Raw genomic sequence first — 19,003 nt, 5'->3', positions numbered from 1 at the left:
CCAAATGAAATCTTGAGTAATTAGGGCTATTCTCATGATTAGTTAGACACGTTCTTGCACATCTTGTTGGGTTAGATCAATTGTCCCCAAAAACTTGCAAGCTCACATTTAGTATCTGGGATTGTTGATGAAGCAGCAGCAGTGTGGGGCCCTGGGCTGGATGGCCCCAAATCCTTTTTGTTATGGGGCTGGAGGAGCTTCCATTGCCCAGTGGTGAAATGGAGATAGAAACCCTTGAAGTGGAATGAGAAAAAGCCACCTCTATCAGCAGAGTACAGTAAGAAGTGCTGTAAGAAATGCTTTTCTGTTCTCCTAATAGTCCTAAACCAGGCTCTAACATGTTCTGTTAAATAAAATTCCAAGGGTCATTTTCTCCCAAAAGGTCACCTAGGACTTTACTGTTTGTTCAAAGTGTCTTATAAAATTAACTCTGTTCTGTCTGAGAAAAAAAAAAATTATGAATATGAAACTGTCCATAAACCATAGTTTTCAGTTCAGAACAACAGCACAAAAATTTATTTGAGATAATTATGTGGACTGTCTTCTTCAATTACTTTCAATAAAACTGAATATTTGCAGTTCATGTTATACCAACACAGACCCAACCTGCTCGGCCAGATTTGGTTTTGAGTAACCCATAAAATGGTCTGTGCCTTCTCTTAATACTTCTTTTTCCCCCAATACCATTCCTTTAGCTATTAATTTCTACCTCAAAAACCAGGCAGCTACAGATATATGTAATTTTTCTAAGCACTAAACCACACTGAGTTTTCAAGTGCTAAACCACACGTTTCATTTGAAGCCATCAAGAAGGAGCAATGTTTATGTGAGTCTGCAAAAAATTTCATGTGTGAAGTCTCTCATTTACTGAAAATCTTCCATTCTCTGAGGCCAGTGGCTTGTGCCAGAGCTTTGTGGTGTGTCAGACGTCCAGACTGTGTGAGTGCATGTGGAGTTTGCTGTGGTGTCCATTTGCCAGCTGGAGGCAGAATTTCATTAATCTCTAGTATAGAGGGAGAGAGGTGGGAAATGATGTTGCTCCAAGGCTTTGATCTTTTTTTGTTAATGAGCTGGTTTACACCTCAGCTATTAAACAGTTGGAGACTTTTTTTTTTTCTGTGAAACCTAAATTTGGAGTAATTCAAGCTAAGCCAAGCAACATTTTTCCACCTTCAGCTAATAAAGTCTATTGCCCTATAAACTCAGTGATTCTTGTTGCCCATTTCTTTCTTTTTGTTTCCTCCTGCCATTCATTATTTTTCTTCCTCTTAACATCCTTGGAATATGGAAAACATTTGGATTTAGTAAAATGGCTTTTGTTCTCAGTTTTGAAATACTACTTCTTTCTCTACCACCCATGTGCTAACTACATCAATTTGTGGGTTTAACCTTTTCTAAGCATACATGCACAGAGAAATCCTACTTGTTGCAGGCGTGCATGAGTAATCTCAAATTACTGAATATAATTCCTGTATTCTGGATTTCTGGATTCTCTCGATTAACTGTTGTGTTGTAGCTTGAGGGAAGTGAGTTCAGGTTCTGCCCTAGTTCTGTTTTATCCAGGGGCAAAGAGAAGACTTGGAAATGATATCTTAACTCTTCTGTCTGCTCCTCCTTTAATAAACTGATTGAGGGATGTTGGTGTGTACCAGGGAGACATCATGCCTCATTCTGGGGAGGCCTTTTCCTGAGAAATTTGGCCGGGGTTTTTGTTTCTGTGAAAAATGGAAATCTTCAGGAGTAAAAGGTTTAGCAGAGGATGTTGTTGATGACATTTGCTTTGCCTGCTCGTCTGTGCAGCAGTGTGTCAGGTTGTCTTGTTTACCCAAGGATGATGTGCACTCTGTTTTTGGAGTTAAAGGTTTCCACAGTTTATTGCAATCTTGGAGCCCTACCTCTGAGTGTGTCAGCTTTAAAGTTTAGCTCTCTGGTGCACATCCAAATCTCTGAACAGCTGTGTGTGTAAGGCTGGTTAACAGCCCCCAATGGTGCCTTAGGTTTTGTTGAGGAGAATAAATAAATAAAATTACATAGGAAATAAAATTAGAATTAGGTCTTCTCTTTCTTATATCTCATGTAATGAGGAAAAAGTTTGGTTCCCAGACTTAATATAATATTAAATTTTGCAGATCAAAGCAAAGGTGTGAAAACTTTCATATGTGATTATTAGAACTTTTTATTTAAAATTCAGGTGGAGCTGATGTGTGTTCAAGGTTTTATGGGGTTGAGGGACAAGAGGTTTTGGTTTATTCTTTTTATTTTTCACAGGCAAAGTTCAATAAAAGCTGGAAAAAATTCAGTACTCTTGCCCTTCTGAGGGTGGACAAATCAGGTAGATTTAGTTGATGTGTCTCTAAAAACCTCAAAGCACAGAGGGGACAAGTGCCACATGACTGGGAAAGGAGTGTATGTCCATGCTGATGAACCTCTGTTGGCAAGGAAGATGGTTTCTCTCTGCAGCAGTGTTTAAAAAATAGATACATGCTTGCTTGGTTATAATCTAAATGCTAGTTTCTAATTATCAGCACAAAATTAGACATTAAATAACAAGGGAGGCATTCATAGGCACCAGTATTTTTCCTTTAATTTTTCTGAAGTCTTGCTTTAGTGTTGATATGCTTAGTATCATACTACTGAAATTTCTTCTTCCCTTTTATGTGTCTTTCATTTTTAAAACAGGGATAAATTTTGCACACTGAACTAAAATCTATAAATCTATTCCTTGATGAACCACTGTATTAGTCCTACTCTTATGTCAGTGATGTCAATAATGCTTCAAGTTCAGACAGTCAAATTGAGGTCTCTTACAAGAAGAAAAAAGAAGATGCCAGAACTCTTGTGATCCTTATTCTTAGTGTATATTTAAAGTTTGAAAAAAATAATTGAGAAATAGAGAGATCTATTACTGTATCTTGCACCACGAACAGGGTGGGTTTGAGAGTTTTACTTCTAATTCTCTGTGGTTGCCAGATTTGTTTCTGGTCAGCAGCTATGTCTGCTTAATCAAGATTGCAATTTTCAGTGTGTGGTTTTGATAGCTAAATGTATGATCTTTGTTTTGTGGGGGGGGGATATCACACTTAGCCAGTTGAATATGCAAGAGATGTTTAAGTTGCAGGCACATATTGTGAACAAAGAAAACAAAATTACTTGCATCCACTGATTGCCATGGTCTTTCATTAAGAAGACCAGTATACCATAGCAGTGATGAAAGGAAAAAGGTATTAAGAAGGTGGGGCAATATGGGACAGAGGGAAAGGCAATTAATTGTCACTGAGGTACTTTACTTTTTTCTAATGTCTTCATTGTCAGCTCTTGCAGCCACAGTTTAATAACATTCATATAAATATAAATAAGTAACCTCATATTACTCGTATGGGAATCTCCTACTCCAAAATACAGAACTAAAGAATCAGATTCCTCTGAGCTGCTTCTCCTCCCACAGGAGACCTGGGAGAGAAAAAGGTGCTCAGACCACTTTAGCATTTGTTCTTCACCTTTCACTGTTCATTCTTTGAATTTTTTTTTTTAATCTACCCTCTCTTTGTCACATCTCCTGGCACTTCAGGGAGAGGATTTGAAACCTTCAAAACACAGTTGCCACTATTGGAGACTTCATATTTTCAGCACTCTGTCAGCATAATCTTAATAGCCTGATGCTTATAACATGGTTGCTGAGGTGCTCTAAGTGTTATCACAAGAGCTCTCTGTGTAGGTGAAACAAAAAGAAAATTTTCTCCATTCTTCAGGCCAAAAGTAATATTTACACTATTTACACTTTGCAAAATGATCTCTCAGTATTCATTGTTCGTGCATTGTAAATAGTACCAGGTTAGGGAGCAGAGAAGAATGGCCTAGGTAGAGATTATCAGATACACTGGAAACCTTTTGTTCAGCTGTCAGAGCATCTGAATGAAGATGGTTTGGTGTCAGGCATCCCATTACAGCTACTTCATGCTTAGACTTGTTTCATTTGTTCCCTGGGTGAAGCTGGCAGGAGTCACTGCAACATGAATGATCTTGCACCTGGAATCCTGAGCTTTTGCCCAGAAAATCTGCATAGAACCCCTGTGTTAATAAAATAGCTCACATCCTGCTTGGTTCATCCTAGTATTGGTATCATTAATATCGATGGCAGATTAAGCTTCTGTCTTCAAAGCAAGATAGTTTTAATTATGGTTGAAATCCTCCTCTGTGCTTTAATCTATAACACTTTACTTTGAAGTCATAGTGTTTCTCTGAGTGCCATTTCCAGATCTGAATATATTGTCCTGTAAAGCCCACTAAGCTGCTTCATGCCCATTTATTGCCCTTAAGAATTGATTCCGTCCCCTCAAGCACTTCCTTATTTTTTGAACGTGCGCTTTTGTAGACTTTACAAGATGTGTTACCACATTAATCACTATAAATTCCAGTGTGTGCTTAAGGTCTTTAATGTTTGGTCCCAAGAGGCTTCACATGTACTACGTGAATTAAGAGCTCTTTGCACACTGAAAAACGTGCAGAATAAAGACATTCCGTAGAACTTGAAACACTTGGAGAAATGGCTTGTGCTTTGTAAGTGCTGCTCTGCCTCACATTCCTCCATTTGTAGCAGTGCTTTTGACACTTTCTTGGTAAATTTAGTTTCCACGCCGTGTAATTAATTTAAACATTCATCAATTCCTGACTGAAAACTTTTGATGGCTTAATCTTTCAATAAATAAATCTGATTGTCCTAAATTCCAATGCAAATAAAACAAGAAGTATTTGAAGGTCTGAACTGCATTTTTCTCCAGTGAGATCTATACACTCTGGTGCTCTGCTTAAGGACAGGACAGGACACATCAATCAGAAATGCAGATACTGATTTACAGGGTATTCAATTAGAGACCTGTTTTCGAGAGGAGAAATGAACTGAGCATCCAGCTGACCACAGTGTGCTGTTTGAGAATTCATTACTTGCTGTGTTGGAAAACTAACTGGTCAAGGAAACTTACAGTACCTGTCAGGGTTGCTATTTCAGAAAAACCACTTGCCTCTGTCAGCACAGCTGTTTAGATAAACCGATCACTTCTCTAATCGATTTTGAGTGCTGAAAAGTTGCCATGGATACAAGATCCTGCAGCAATCAAAACAGAAGGTAAGTTTAGAATTGGAAGTGACAGATTTATTCATCACATACTTAACAAGCCTTTGAAGGGAAAGAGAGAGTTTGTCAGAGTCCTTAGGCTGTGTATAAAAAGATTGTGGAGAAATACTCAGAGAATTGCCAAAAGGCACTTCAGTTGGAGAGGACTGGGTAATATTTGCATTAGAGCCATTGCACAGATATGTTTGCTTGAAACTGTTGCTCTGGATGCCAAAACCATCAAAGTCTGCAAGCCTGTTGTCATTTATCTTCAGTCTCTCAATGAATGGTCAGCTGCAAATTTCTGTCTTGGTGTTGGAAGGTTTCAAACTGTTCCAGGCTCAGCTTAGGAGGCAAGGAATGCAGGACAGCCACTTCTGAAATCAAACCTTCTCTCATTCAAAGCAAATTTCAGAAAGTGAATTTTTAATGCCCCCTACTAAAAATTGCTAGAATCCTGGAGAAGAATTGATTGGATTTCTGTATGATCCTGCTGAGCTGCCTTCTGCTGTCCTGTTTATACTTTTCTGAATTTAGTGCATTTTTCAGCTGGGTGTTGCAGGAATTTTACCTCTTCATTTGCTGATGATGCCGTGTTGTGCTTTGGCACACAGGACTCAGCCCTCAGAAATTCACTCATTCTATGAGTGAGATGGGAAACAAAACAACAAAATCTACTTTAACTGTGTAAGGTCATGAAAGACTAATTAAAATGACCAAAACGAGAGGGAAGTGTTGCAATCATTTCATTCTCCTGGGTAAGCTCCTTGCAGTCTTAGAACTGTGCTGAAATTAATTTTCTCTCTTAGTTCTTTCAAACTTCTCAGAAATCACCTCTCCCCCTCCCACTTCTCTAAACTGAATGTATATTTAATAAGAAGACATGCAAAACCAAACTCATTTCCTGGTTTCTCCTACATATAAACATACAGTGCTAATTGAATTTTTTTTGTAAATCAGTGTTCACAGAAAAATAAAGCATGTTTCCTTAGTTCAAAGCATGTCTGGGTTGGGAGGTTTTGGGCTCAAATCAAGAAACCTCTGTGGCATTATATAAATATGCAAAGAAAGTCAGTATAATTGATAGGTTTTTTTGGTTTTCTTTTCAACCTGGGGTTTTCTATAAAACTTGGAGATTGAAACTCACTTGGAAAAAGCCAAGAGAAAGCATTCAGTGAATCTGTGTGCAGCAGCCCAGCTGTGTTTGGCTGGCCTCTCATCCTGGGGAGGTGATCTGCCAGAGAGGTGCTTGTGCAGCAGAGAGGACAGGAGCAGGAGATAAAGCTCACAACTGGTGTTTGAGTGCTCAGACTGATTGTCTCCCAGTCAGGGTGGTGTGCTGCTCACCCACGTGTTCCCTTGAGATGCTCTCCAAAATGAAAAGGTTCTTATTTCACTGCATGTAGGAGTGCTCTTGCTTTTGCTTAGCAATTCAACTCTTGTACCTTCTGTGATCACAACAATGCATTGGTTTCCCCCCGAATCTTCAGTCTGTGGATCTGAGAATGCATTGTTCAATACTTATGTCTTTAAGCTCATATGCCCATTGTAAACTTAAACAATGCATTCCGTTACTGGAGATAAGTAATGAAACAAAAAACAAAATTTGGTTTCAATTCAAGTGGATCTGGCTTAATTAGTTCCTGTTCAGCATTCTGAGGGTTACAAATTAATAAAATCCATCTCACAACAAAAAGTTTCCATAAAAATGTGAGATTTTTTTTTACTACTATATGTGAAGCTAGATTCACAATAACTTTGGTGCTGTCCAATATTCTTTTGCCAATCCTCAAAGCTCCAAAGATATGCAGAGGACTGTGATTTATGGTGCTCTCCTGTATCCTGTGTGTCTTTCTCCTCTGTTTCATACACTCAGAGGAAGAACACCACCTTATGGCCTTCAGATTCATAAAAAAAATGAATAGCCAGCTTTTGGTGGAGGGCTGGGGAGGAATGGACTCCCCAAAACACCTGGAATGCATTTCCCAAAATATTAATCCTAGGAGTAATTTCTAAGAATTTTGAGAAGGGTGAAAGAGTTTAATGCTCCCAAGACAGTTGCACGGGGGCTTTTAAATTATGCCCTTTTTTGCCTTTTTTTTTTTCTATAACTGCAAGGAATTATTGTTGTAGTTGTCCACTCCAGCTCCTCTGTGAGCACTCCTGGTCTCTCCTGGTGCACAGCCAGCCTTGTCAGTATAAACTGATGTTTTCTGCAGTGTCAAAAGTATGTAAAGAGACATGGTGTGAGAAGGTTATTTAGACAGACAGGCCAAGTTTTTTTAATCCATTAAGATGGGTTTAAGTTGAACCAGGCTTGCAGTCTTCTATGGAATTTCATTTGTGAGGGTTCAATATTTTAGGTTATTCTGCTAGACCAAATCTGTCCAAATCCTTCATGTACAGGGGAAAAGGAACTATGGCAAGAGTTGTTCTTAATCTTACATCTCAGCCCTACTGAGCTACTACTGAGCCCTATAAACTACTGATAGTTAATAAATGATCACTTATTTATAAATAGCATTTGTTGTATTTCCACTTATGATTAACTCTCTAAAATCTAATTCCTACTTAAGGAATGATGTCTTGGAAAAAAATATATGTTCAAGAGGGAAATACATTGTTTGAATGTCAGTTTTCTTGGATAAGCAAACATGAGAGAATATTACCCTTGTCAGCATGCACAGCATGTAAGGAAAATGCATTTGTAGTATTTGATACAGGTTAATCTTTATGTCATAAAATGAAGTAATTTTGCCTCACTGCTTAGATCTACAGTAATGTTTCCTCAGTTATTGTGTTAGCAAGTACAGAATGATCTTATTCAAATAGAAATCCTTGGTACCAAAGTCACAAATCACAGAGTTGCACTAGAATATACTGGGGTAGAAACTCAGGTTTAAAAACTGAATATACCTTACTTTGGCTGTCCTATAGGTATAATACTTGATGTATGTACTCTTATTTTTGTGTCTGTGACCTTGGTGGACTTTATAAAATGTTTAAAATAAGAAGTCTGAGATACAAATTAATTTTACTCTCTTAATACAGCATACAGTAAATCCATTTTAACAAACACAAAAACTGAAGTCCTATTCTAGGATGCAGTTGTATAAATTACCTAATGCATCAATTAATTTTCTAATTTTTTCATGGCAACTCATGATAAGTTTAAATTTAGAAGTACTGTTATAGTATAATATTTCTTAAGAGAGGAAGGAAACTATTTTATGCTAAGGAATGGACTAGAATTCCTGAGAATGTAATGGCATTGTCCCTTGAAAGCCTCAAGCTGAGATACAGCAGCTTGCTTCCTGCCTTGGCAGGCTGTCCTAAGAGCAGGGGGTTGAATGGCCACTGCTTTGAGCTGATCATAAGTTCAAACTCTTGACAAGTTTTGATTTATAGCCATGCAGGTTTAGGAATTAGGAGAAGGCAGAGAGCTGCCCCATTAAACTCCATTGTGTCTGGTTATGTACTTTGCCCTCTGAAGAAGGCTGCTGAAAAAAAAAAAGCCAGTGTTGGGAGTTCTATATCCATGCTGGTTTTTTTGTGAGGCTGTTTCAATAGAGTGGCATTGGAATGGAAAATTCATCCTGACAAATGAGTGAGCCATCTATTAATTCTGCCAGGATTGAAATGCATTGCTGTAAAACTAGAACCTCTAAAGGTATGAAAGTCATTACCCCTTCAAGCTGTCAAGTACAACTAAAATCTAAATTTTTAAATGATTTTTCCCCCAATTTTCATTTTGGGGTGAACTTATTTAATGCTCTTTGCAAGGCACTGAACTGAAATCAAAGTTTCTGAAGAGTTTTTCAGAGATACAGGTCCTGGTTAGCAGCAGGATGATGCTCATTAGTATGACATTATTTTATTACTAGATAATTAGGCTGATAATGCAATTCAGATCTTGATCACTTTGATAACAGCAGAGAATGAAGCTGATAATTAGGAACTCTAATTTGTTAAGTGGATATTTGTTCACAGAACCTACATTGACTACCAAAAATTTTTCAAAAATCGTTTTCTGCTTTCACTCCCTTTTCAGTTTGATGGTTCAAAACCACTAAATGCACATGGGACTGACCACCTAAATTTGAAAGAGTTAAATATGGTTGGCATATGGAAGTAGTAAATTTTTTATTGCCTATTAAACTCTCAATGACTAATTTTATATTCTTAAGATAATACTGATGGGATCTTTAACAAAATGGATCAAATAATTTAATTCTGGCGGGAAAAGAAATCACTAACACTATTGAATATATATGATATGATGTAAATGTAAAGATGAAATTGAGATAAAATAACCACTCAATGCTCCAGCCTGTCAAGCTAATTTTATGCTTTAAAAATTGTTTTGCCGAGAACTTTTTCTTCTCTCTTAGGAGAAATACTTCCTTTGAATCTCCTGTTTGAATGTATACTAAAGACGTGAATTATTCAATAGAAGATATTGTGATCTGCAAAAGTTCCAAGTTGGTTTCTGTCTGGACATCCAACCAAAGTCTGTGCTGGCAGCTTTGCTGTGTGGGTTTCCCTCTTCATGGTCTTTTCCCAGTGCCCAAAACAGTGTGTTAGAATTTCATTTATTCATTGTTGAGTAAGGAATGGCACATACTCATAACATTTGAATTTCTTCCTGTTAGGGGAGGACCATAAGAATTCCTCCTGATGATAATTAAAAAAAAAAAAATTATTCATTTGTTTCGATCATTTGCTGTTTACTCTCTGAATATTTAGCAGCAGAAAATTACTGGCAGGAATTGTTACTGACACAGCAAATTTCAGACTGACACTAGAGAGCATTTGTGGGAAATATGTCTCACAGCTGGAGTAGGGAGATTGAGTAGAAAATCATCATCTTAATACTCTGTGATCTGAATGGGTAAAGAAATCAGCATGTTTTGAATGTCTAAAAAAATTAGTGAAAAAAGGCAGCAGAACAAGTAGCTTTTACCTGCAAGATGGCTTTTAAACAGCATGGAATGGCAAGTAATGGAATCATCTAACAGGGGAGTCCTAAAGAGATCTCTCTTCCTCTGAAATTTGGCACTAAAAAAAGGCAGGAGGTTTGGTTGTTGGATGATTATGAATAAGTCAAGAGACTTTAAAAAAATTCAGTGCTAATGGACATGTAGCTGAGGCACAAAATTTATGCTTGTGAAGTACAAAATAGGTCACATGAATGAAAGTATATTAATTAGACTTTATAGATTTTCATGTATACTTTCTGTATTTTTTGCCCCAAAGACATTGCTAAATCACGAGTGGAGCAAAGCATGCAAGTGTCTTATTTCCATGAGACATGGGGTTTGCTTTTCCTTTCTCTTCCCCCTTTAACAATTAGTAAATGGAAATAATAAAAGAAACAGAAGAATTATCATGAGTTAATGGAATTACAGAAATGTTGGATCAGGATAATTAGAAAAACTTGGAAATGTATTGGGTAGTTTCAATATATCCATGGCATAGAGGAACACCTTTGTTTGTTTGTTTTTCTCCTGCCTGAACTTTATCATGTTTATGTCCTTCTCATATTAAAAAGAAGGTCTCAGATTTGTACTTGATTTAAAAAAGTTACAGAACCAAAGTGAAATTAAAGGACTTTGGTAAACAGTTAATAAATCTTTCTTGGCTTCTCAAAAACCATACTTCAGATATTGAAAGTGATGCTTTGGATGCACTTCCCCAGTGGTTTTGTGTGATATTTCAGATAGTGGTGTGCTGACCTGGAGCTAACATACAACCAACTGCAAAATTTTAGGTCTCATTGTAAACCAAATGGTACTGCCTTGGATTGTCCCACAGAGTTGAACACTCTCATGTTCCTGATGGAGCAGTTCCTTTCAGAATGAGACCCAGCCTGTGCTGAGGCCAGCTGAGTGCAGGATCTGTTATTTGCTGCTGCTCACACAGGACAGCTGACCTGTAATTAGAAGTCCAAGCCCAACTCTCGCTGTTCAACTGAAAAGGAGAAACAATTCTTGTTTGGCTTTTCAGTCGTGCAGTGTGAGGTTTAATTCCTCTTCTGTCATTACCTGCAAATTACAAAGGTTTTCAGGAATATGTTCTCTGACTTGGTGAAGTTGTCTGCTATAAATCTCCTTTCAGTGCAAACTACATCTAGGCATTATTAAGGCTGTGTTTATATTGGAAGTACAAAACTACATAAGTATTTCAAGAAAATATTGTCATACTACTTGTGCTTCCGTTTGCAGAACTTGAGTTGTTTTCACTGGGCCCTAGATTTTTACTCCAGATTTGCTATACAGACCCTGAAATTCATTAATCACAGGTTAGCTCTGGGGTACTAACCCCAAGTTCACAAGGGGATGGAAAGCATGGAGTGAGAGGCAGGATAATTTTACTTTTGCTAATAGCTCTTAGGTAAAGCAGTTCTTAAAGCAACATACTTTTTCTTCTTTTTTTTTTTTTTATTTTCTAGTAAGTTTCTTAGTCTCTTACTCTCACCATTCTTAACAAAAGGCTGGTTCTTGGTTCTCTTAGTCAAACTGAGCTGGATGCCAGAGGAGTTGAAAGTTTTCTGCAGGCTAACACTGAATGAAATGTGTTAATTTTCTTTGCAAAATAATGTGCTCTGCTATATGTTCCAATCTGTCTTTCATCTGGTATATTAGACATACATTATCAGTGTTTAATGAATGCACCAAGATATTTCTCTTAGAAATGGTAACTATATAAATAATTCAAATACTCAGAAATAAAGTTACTGGGGCTTGCCTTGTGCTTTCTCCCCTGGCAATGTGACACCACAGGAATATATGGGTAGGGATTGCTACTTGTTAATGATGTGTCATAGTTGAGATGGTCACAATACAAAGCAACACTATTTTCAGAAGGCTTCAAACCTGTTTTTATTATAGCATGTATGCTTTTTATACATTCTTACAAAACTCAGAAGTTTACACTTATTGATCAGAAACAACAAACAAAGTGCTTATTGGAATAGACAGTTGCAGGATTCTCTTATTTATCCTTCTTTCTTTGTTGGTTTCTATGTTAATGACCTTGGCAGAAAATTCTTTCAGGGATAAACGTGGATCCTCTTATCAAACTTCTCTCTGGCTCACAGAAGTCACTGTAAAACCTCTTCCACGATGATTGACAAAGGATTTCACTTTGCCTTCACAAGAAACTAAAGATTGTCAAAATATGAAAGAGCAACTAATATATTCTGATTTGCCCGCAGACCCCTAAAACCAACATCAGAGGATAAAAACTCAAGAGAGCAACAGGCTTGAGCTGTTTCAACCCATGAGCTCCTTCACAGTGACAAGGACTGCCCAGCACCCTGACAGAGAGCCAGCTCTGGAGACTGGTATGGCAATCACCCTGGAAGTGTGGTTCAGTTGCGTATTGCAGATTACATATATCTCCATCTTCAAGTATAATCTACCTTTATGCAAGATATTTTGTACTATTCCACCACATCAGAAATCTGGTGTCACATTAACTGTCTTCAAATCTGTAAATTTTCTATAAAACGGGACACCTTACAGTTGTAGGATACCTAAAAGAGCCTGTTCAGTGAGCACTGGCCTCTGACAAATACTGTTAACAGGGATGGTCTTGCCAGAGTGAATTTTCTAAGGGAAGTAATATCTAGGCATAAAATAAATGTTCATCTTGTGTCATTGTTTAATGTCCAGAGTGGCACTAAAAAGCCATATTGCTTGCAGGCTAATGGTCAAATGCAGGCAAATGCAGTGTGTTGAAGGACAGGGGATGGGAAATTGGCTGTTCTGGAATGAGAGGGCTGGGTGAGAAGCAGAGCATTTCAGTGAGGATGTGAGAAATGCATGTCATGACTTATAAGAAAAATTAATCTAGCAAATAAGCTTAGAACTGTTGCCAGATCTAACATTGCTGATGGTTTTACAACACAGAAAATAAAAAAGAAAGAAAGGAAAGCAAATGAATTTTTTTCTGACAATACTCAGATTGTTATTATAATTTTTGGGACCTATTTATGTAGATTTGTTTTGAAATTATGGGAATATTAAATCAATTCCTTAATAGTTTTGGTGATTTTCTACATTTCTATGTCTTTTGATAAAAGGAGGAAAACAATATATTACTCCTCTTGAAATTTATTCTTCTCCATATTTATACCTTAGTACTTTGTAGTTAGGGTGTAAGAATGTTGCTTGGGACATAACTTGGATACTGAAATATTGCTGCTGATATTGTGTAAGAAAATACATATATGTGAGTATGTGTGTATAAAACATGTCATACACGCTGCAGGTCAAAATATTATATTTTTTCTTTTGTCTTCTGTGCTTTGAAAAGATATTTTAAAGAGACTGGTGCTTCTAAGTCTTCTTCAATGAGAGTGTCTTATTTTCTTAAAACTAAAGTATCTTCTGGGGAAAGGAAATGCAGCAGATCCTGGTGTTTTACCTAGCAATGAATAATTCATATACAATGAATGGAAGATAAAATACCTTCTTTACAAGTGAAAATACAAACAACACGTTCCCCTTTGAAAAAAGTGGGTAGCTACAGAGTTTGGTAAATTATTTGAAGCACATAAAATGCTGTATAACAAATAATAATTTTATTTTGTGTTTTGTTTTTATTTCAACCATATGTGTTTGTTACTTTTGGGATGTTCACACAAGGTGGATAGAATAATACTGTAACTTTATCACAGATCAGGTTGATGTTTTTGTTTCAAAAAAAAATCCCTTTGCTTGCCAAAACCTCTCATTGATACCAATGTGTGAGGTGGGAGGGTAACACAGACTTCAGAGAAGCCAGAGGCCATTTATCTGCATTATATTGTTATTTATACATGCTTTTTGAAAGTGCCCTTTCCTTACTTGCTGATTATGATATGAACCACATTATGAGACATTTGTATCCTCATATCTCCCTACTAAACAAGCTTTTACAAGGGCAACTTTGGCATGATTACTGATGTCCTGTGTTGCTGGGAGTGAAGTAATTTCATGTCTTATGAATATTTGGTGTAGGATATGCTATGAAAAATATCCTTAAAAAATCTGCTGAAAATACTTATGAAGTATTTGAAGACCCATAACTCTATAACTGACTACCACAAATTATATTAAAGAAGGAGAATGAAAAAAGTAATTCTTTTGCTGATGGAAGTTGGCAGATGTATCACTCATTTTCTTAGTGAAATGGATTCAGCGGAATTAATGTTGGACATAAAACTTCCTTTGAGAGGCAAAACTGCTTAAATTGCAACCTTATAAATACCATAGGTCCTCCACAGGAATAGGAGTGAAGATTTGTAATAAAATGCAGGCTTAACTGGAAAAGTGCTTTAAATGTGTGCAGGAGAGGGTCCATCCATTTCCAAGAACCAAACCTGGCACTCCTGTGTGGCTCAAACCCCTGCTTGTGTGGGCAGACACATCTTGTGGGCAAACACAGCCTTTTCTGATGGTTTCTGTGGGCAGAACTGATTTTGTTTGGGAAGATTGAATTTTTTTTTCAGCGTCAGCTGTTGCAATTCTTCCTTCCAATCTGGAGTTAATTTTTCAGACTTTTGCTGTAAAAATGCAGCACAGGCCCTTTTCCCATGAGCAGGGATCATTATTCTGCTCTTCTTCAGCCTAAATAACCATCACCCTTATGTGAAGCAGCTGCTTCCATTTTAAGGGTGTTTCTGACCAGGTACTGAGCACTTGTCTTGATATTAATATTATTATTTCATTTAATAGTGAAGCAAATACTTGGCTCAATTGTCTTATTTTCCCTTTAGCTGTGGAATAACTTTATCTTTTTGGAAATGAGATGTTCTTAGTAGGGCAAGTGTGCTTCATACAGATCATGCAATGATGGTCTGAGCAGAAATAACATCTTGGTTAAAATAATATTTCTCAGGAAGCTGCCAGTAGAATTATGTACATCAAGGTTAGATTGCTAGCATTTACATGAGAGTTTGGGCACTTTTTGTTTTTTACCAAAGCTTTGTTTTTTTCTAAGATAATTTTGTATTGTGCTGTTCAGTCAAACATATTTCTTATAGGCATTGATAGATGTGGCAGAATTGTCTTCCTCAAAGGGACCTTTTTGAGTTTGATAAATTCTTATTTTTTCTATTTTTTTTTCTTTTTAAAAGTTGTGGGTGGCAAGAGCTTAATCAGCCAAACAATCATTTTTATAATTTTTATATAGGTAATTTACATTGCAGTGGCTGCATCTGAGCAACAGGTGGGGTCAGGGTTTCAAAGCTTCCACAGGTGTGATTCAAAGCTTAAATCTGTGATTGATTTTTTTTTATTTGTAGCCTGGACTAAATATTTGTCAAGTGTCTATGCCAATCTTCTTTAAAGTCAAATTGATTCTCTTAACCAGCCACCAAACACCAAACTAGACATCCTCACGCATCCTTGGATGTTTAAAACTGTAAAGCATCCTTAGCTGAAATGCATTTACTTTAGTCGTCTTTCATAGTTCACCAGGTGACTTTGAGCTATCAAAATGATGTGCCTGGCAAGATAAAGATGTCTCAGCTGGAAAATGAGGGTATCCAAGTGCACCCACTTGTTTTGGGAGCTAGCAGGAATCTCAGATTTGGGAAATGAGTCAGTGCTTCACTCAGAGATCAGCATGGTTATGGCAACAACAAGGAAGACGCACCAAAGAATTTGTTATTCCTTTCTTTCCTTTTTCAAACACCAAATGCCGCCCAAGTAACTTTGTCTTTGCTCCCTCAAGGACATGCTCATTATTATTCTGTGTAGGGTCAGGACAGGAGGAGGTGGGTTATGCTGTGCTTAACAATGGGCCTGAAGAACTTAACCAAATCAGACCAAGGATAAAGGAATCGATAGTAAGAGACAAATAAAATAAGCTGGGCTGCTTTCTGAATATCACATTAGTGTCACACGTTTTCCTTTCTGTTTTGTGAAAAAAAAGCTCTGAGTTCATGTAAATGTCTGTTTGTTTTTCAGGTGTGGTGGTGCTCAAGAGCTCTCCCTTTTTAAGGACAGAAAATTGAAGGCAGACAGAGATGGATGGGGGGTAAAAAAGCAAAACACAAAAATAAGTGGGATAAAGTTAAGAACCCATGGTTTGGTATTAGCTATGAGGAAGTAAAAATGGTATCACCAGAATGAAAAGACACCCCCTCCCTCTCTTTCCCCCCACCAAGAAAAATACCACCACAAAAAAACCCTAGTGGCCTATGCGCATTCCAGTAGTTTTAGGGCAGAATTAATCTATCCCAATTTAGGTATCCAAAGAGTATATTTTTGAATTTGACAATGTATACATTGTATACAATAGATTAAAAGGGGCCAGAACCCCAAAATGGTCATGCCGCATAAAAGAGAGATGAGACTACTGAGGAAAACAGAATAATCTGGCTTCATGTGGAAGGTCACTGTGCCAGCTATGTGGTGCAGAAGAGACAGAATTGAGAGCTGCCTGCCAGAGAAGCAGGAAGGAAGGGAGAGGAAACCTCCTGCCCACACAGCTGCAAACATCTGACAGGGAGGAGTGGAGAGCCACCCACTTATCTAGAAATGCCTTTCAAGAGTCCTTTTGAAACTTGGGAGAACATTTGCCTGAACAACAGCAAGTAATCCCTAATTGAACTGCCAGAGGCTGTTTCCTGACAATGCAAAGCATTTTATTGTTATCCTCCCCCTTTTCTGGTGCTGATTGATAGATGGGTTGATTCTGCAGTTGCCACTTTAATAGAAATCATCACAATACAAGCAAGTACAGTTTGGAGTTTTCATTCTCTCTCTTTTCAGTAACTTTATCAAGATCAAACCAAACCAATTGGCTTAAAAACACTCAAACTCTTTAGAAGCAAATCCTTGCTTACATAGTTTTGATTTATGTAAGTCATCAAAAAATTCAAAAGGTAATAAATCTTAAAACAAAAGTTACGTTTTTGTGTGAAGTAAAAGCATCCATATACTGATATTCATTGAAAAGTGACTTTGAGTTAGCTACCTATCATTGGTCTAGTATGTGTATATAATTTAATTCATTTCTTACTACCTCTAAGTTTCTATTTAAAAAAATTACTGCTATGTTTTAGTGGCTAAACTCATGAGATTTTAAGGACAATATTTCTTCTTCATGTCTGGGACTTGAGTATTGTTGTCTTTAAAATTGCAAGTTGGGAAAAGAAAATCTGTTCATGAAACAAGAGCCATCCATCTACATGCCACACACTCAGAGTCTGGATCAGTTTGCACAGCCTGTTCTTACTGAGCCCAGCCGTGTTCACATGTGCTGCATTTAGTATCAGCTGATGCATTTTATATAAATATGTTGTACTTTTCAATTCTTTGTCAGACACCTACAAGTTTGCTTTAGTAATTTTAATTTTATTACAAGAGTACTGTATCTGGACCTTTTGTTGACTTTGTTCATTGCTTTCACAGCAAGACTCTTCATGGAAATCATTAAAGACTCAATGAATCTTACAGATACCATAATGTGAGTATGTTCTCATCTTTCTTCCCAAAGGTGGTGGCCCCTGCTGAGTATGTAAACAGAAATGCAACCAAGTGTTGGCTGTGAGAAATGATGAAATAAATTGTTTAAACAGCACCAGGAGTTTGGGTGAACCAGACTCTTTTCTGGCACTGATGTATTTTCTGGGTTCTGTAAAAGGAAAACCCTACAGCATTTAAAACAAGAAATCTCTTCAGCCTTTGCCTTTTAATAACCAATAATTTACTTATTTTTAAAATTGTTTCTCTGCTTTGCACTTGAGGACACAGAACAGGTAGTGACATGGTCACATATATGGTGGAGTTGCTGTTCCCAGGGAGATCTGTGTGGCCATTTCTCTCTATCATTTGAAAAACCTTTCTCTGAAGAACTAAGGTTTTATCCAGCAATTATTGCAGGTAAAAAAACCCCAAAAACAAACAAAAAACCCCAAAGCCTACATTATTATTTCTATCTACTTTTATATTGTTTTAAGAAATCCACTAAATATCTCACCTGGATTTCTTCAAAATGCTGATCTACTGCACCCTTAGAAAGGGGAAGTTGTTGGCATTTAGGCCATCTCTTCAATTTGATTGGTGATTTCTGCTTTTTTTATGAATCACACTCACTCCCCATCCCTGTGTAAGATGGGATCAATCTCATCCCAAAACTTGACACAATCCTGGCAATGATTGAGGTGATTAGTACTAGCCATCAGTTTTACCCTTCAGAATAAAATGTGGCAAGTGAATAAAGCCTGATGGCATGGCTGTGCAAAATTTCATTTAACAGCTCATTGCATGCAGGCCAAGTTGGATTGCCAAATATATCAAATCACTTTTATAGATCTAAGCTGTCTACCTCCTGATTTTCTTAATCGTAAATGGTATAACAGATATTGCTATGGTTTTCCCATGCATTGTAAAAGGAAAGTGTTTCAAATAAGGAGCAGAGCAAACTGATTTGTTTGGTTAAGTTTACAGGTATAGGTTGTATGTACTCCAGATGTTTGCACACATTCCCTGAGTCCTAGGGCCCTTTGTTTCTCCTGAATCCATGCTGAATACTCCAAACACATCCAGTCAGTAGGCAGTTGTTGTCAGTGAGTTACTAAAAGGGCTCGTCTGTTATATTTATGTACTTTTCATCCAAGAAATGAATAGGTTTTGCTGTGTTGTTTCCAATTCCAGATACAAGGAAATATGCCAGAGTACAAGCTGCTTGCTCTGTTTACAGCTACCTTTTTGGTTCTGATTTTGAGCACATGGGATGACAAAATGTGTCTATTCTTCTCTTCCTGGCACTGAAGCTTTACCTGGATTTTTACCATAAATATGATCCCTGTATCTATAACAATACATAGCTTTTTCTGCCTTGTCTTTTGATCTCTACACACTTCACACACATGTTCTGGATGGAAAGGAGCTGCTA

At 37.2% G+C, this 19,003-nt stretch overlaps 1 long non-coding RNA gene across 2 annotated transcripts in view; it reads left to right on the top strand.

The window, feature by feature from the left end:
- The window catches only part of LOC135278425 (uncharacterized), a 42,622-nt gene extending 25,047 nt beyond the window's left edge, over positions 1-17,575 (top strand). For both annotated transcript variants that reach the window (XR_010345942.1, XR_010345941.1), the window contains exons 4-6: positions 12,327-12,455; positions 16,069-16,138; positions 17,518-17,575. This is a non-coding gene — a long non-coding RNA (uncharacterized LOC135278425). The remainder of the gene's footprint in view (positions 1-12,326; positions 12,456-16,068; positions 16,139-17,517) is intronic.
- Positions 17,576-19,003: the final 1,428 nt, after the last annotated feature.

The sequence above is a fragment of the Passer domesticus genome, chromosome 11, assembly GCF_036417665.1.
Source record: "Passer domesticus isolate bPasDom1 chromosome 11, bPasDom1.hap1, whole genome shotgun sequence".
Classification (NCBI taxonomy): domain Eukaryota; kingdom Metazoa; phylum Chordata; class Aves; order Passeriformes; family Passeridae; genus Passer; species Passer domesticus.
Note: the sequence above shows the minus strand (reverse complement) of the source record. Positions and strands in the feature narration are given on the sequence as shown.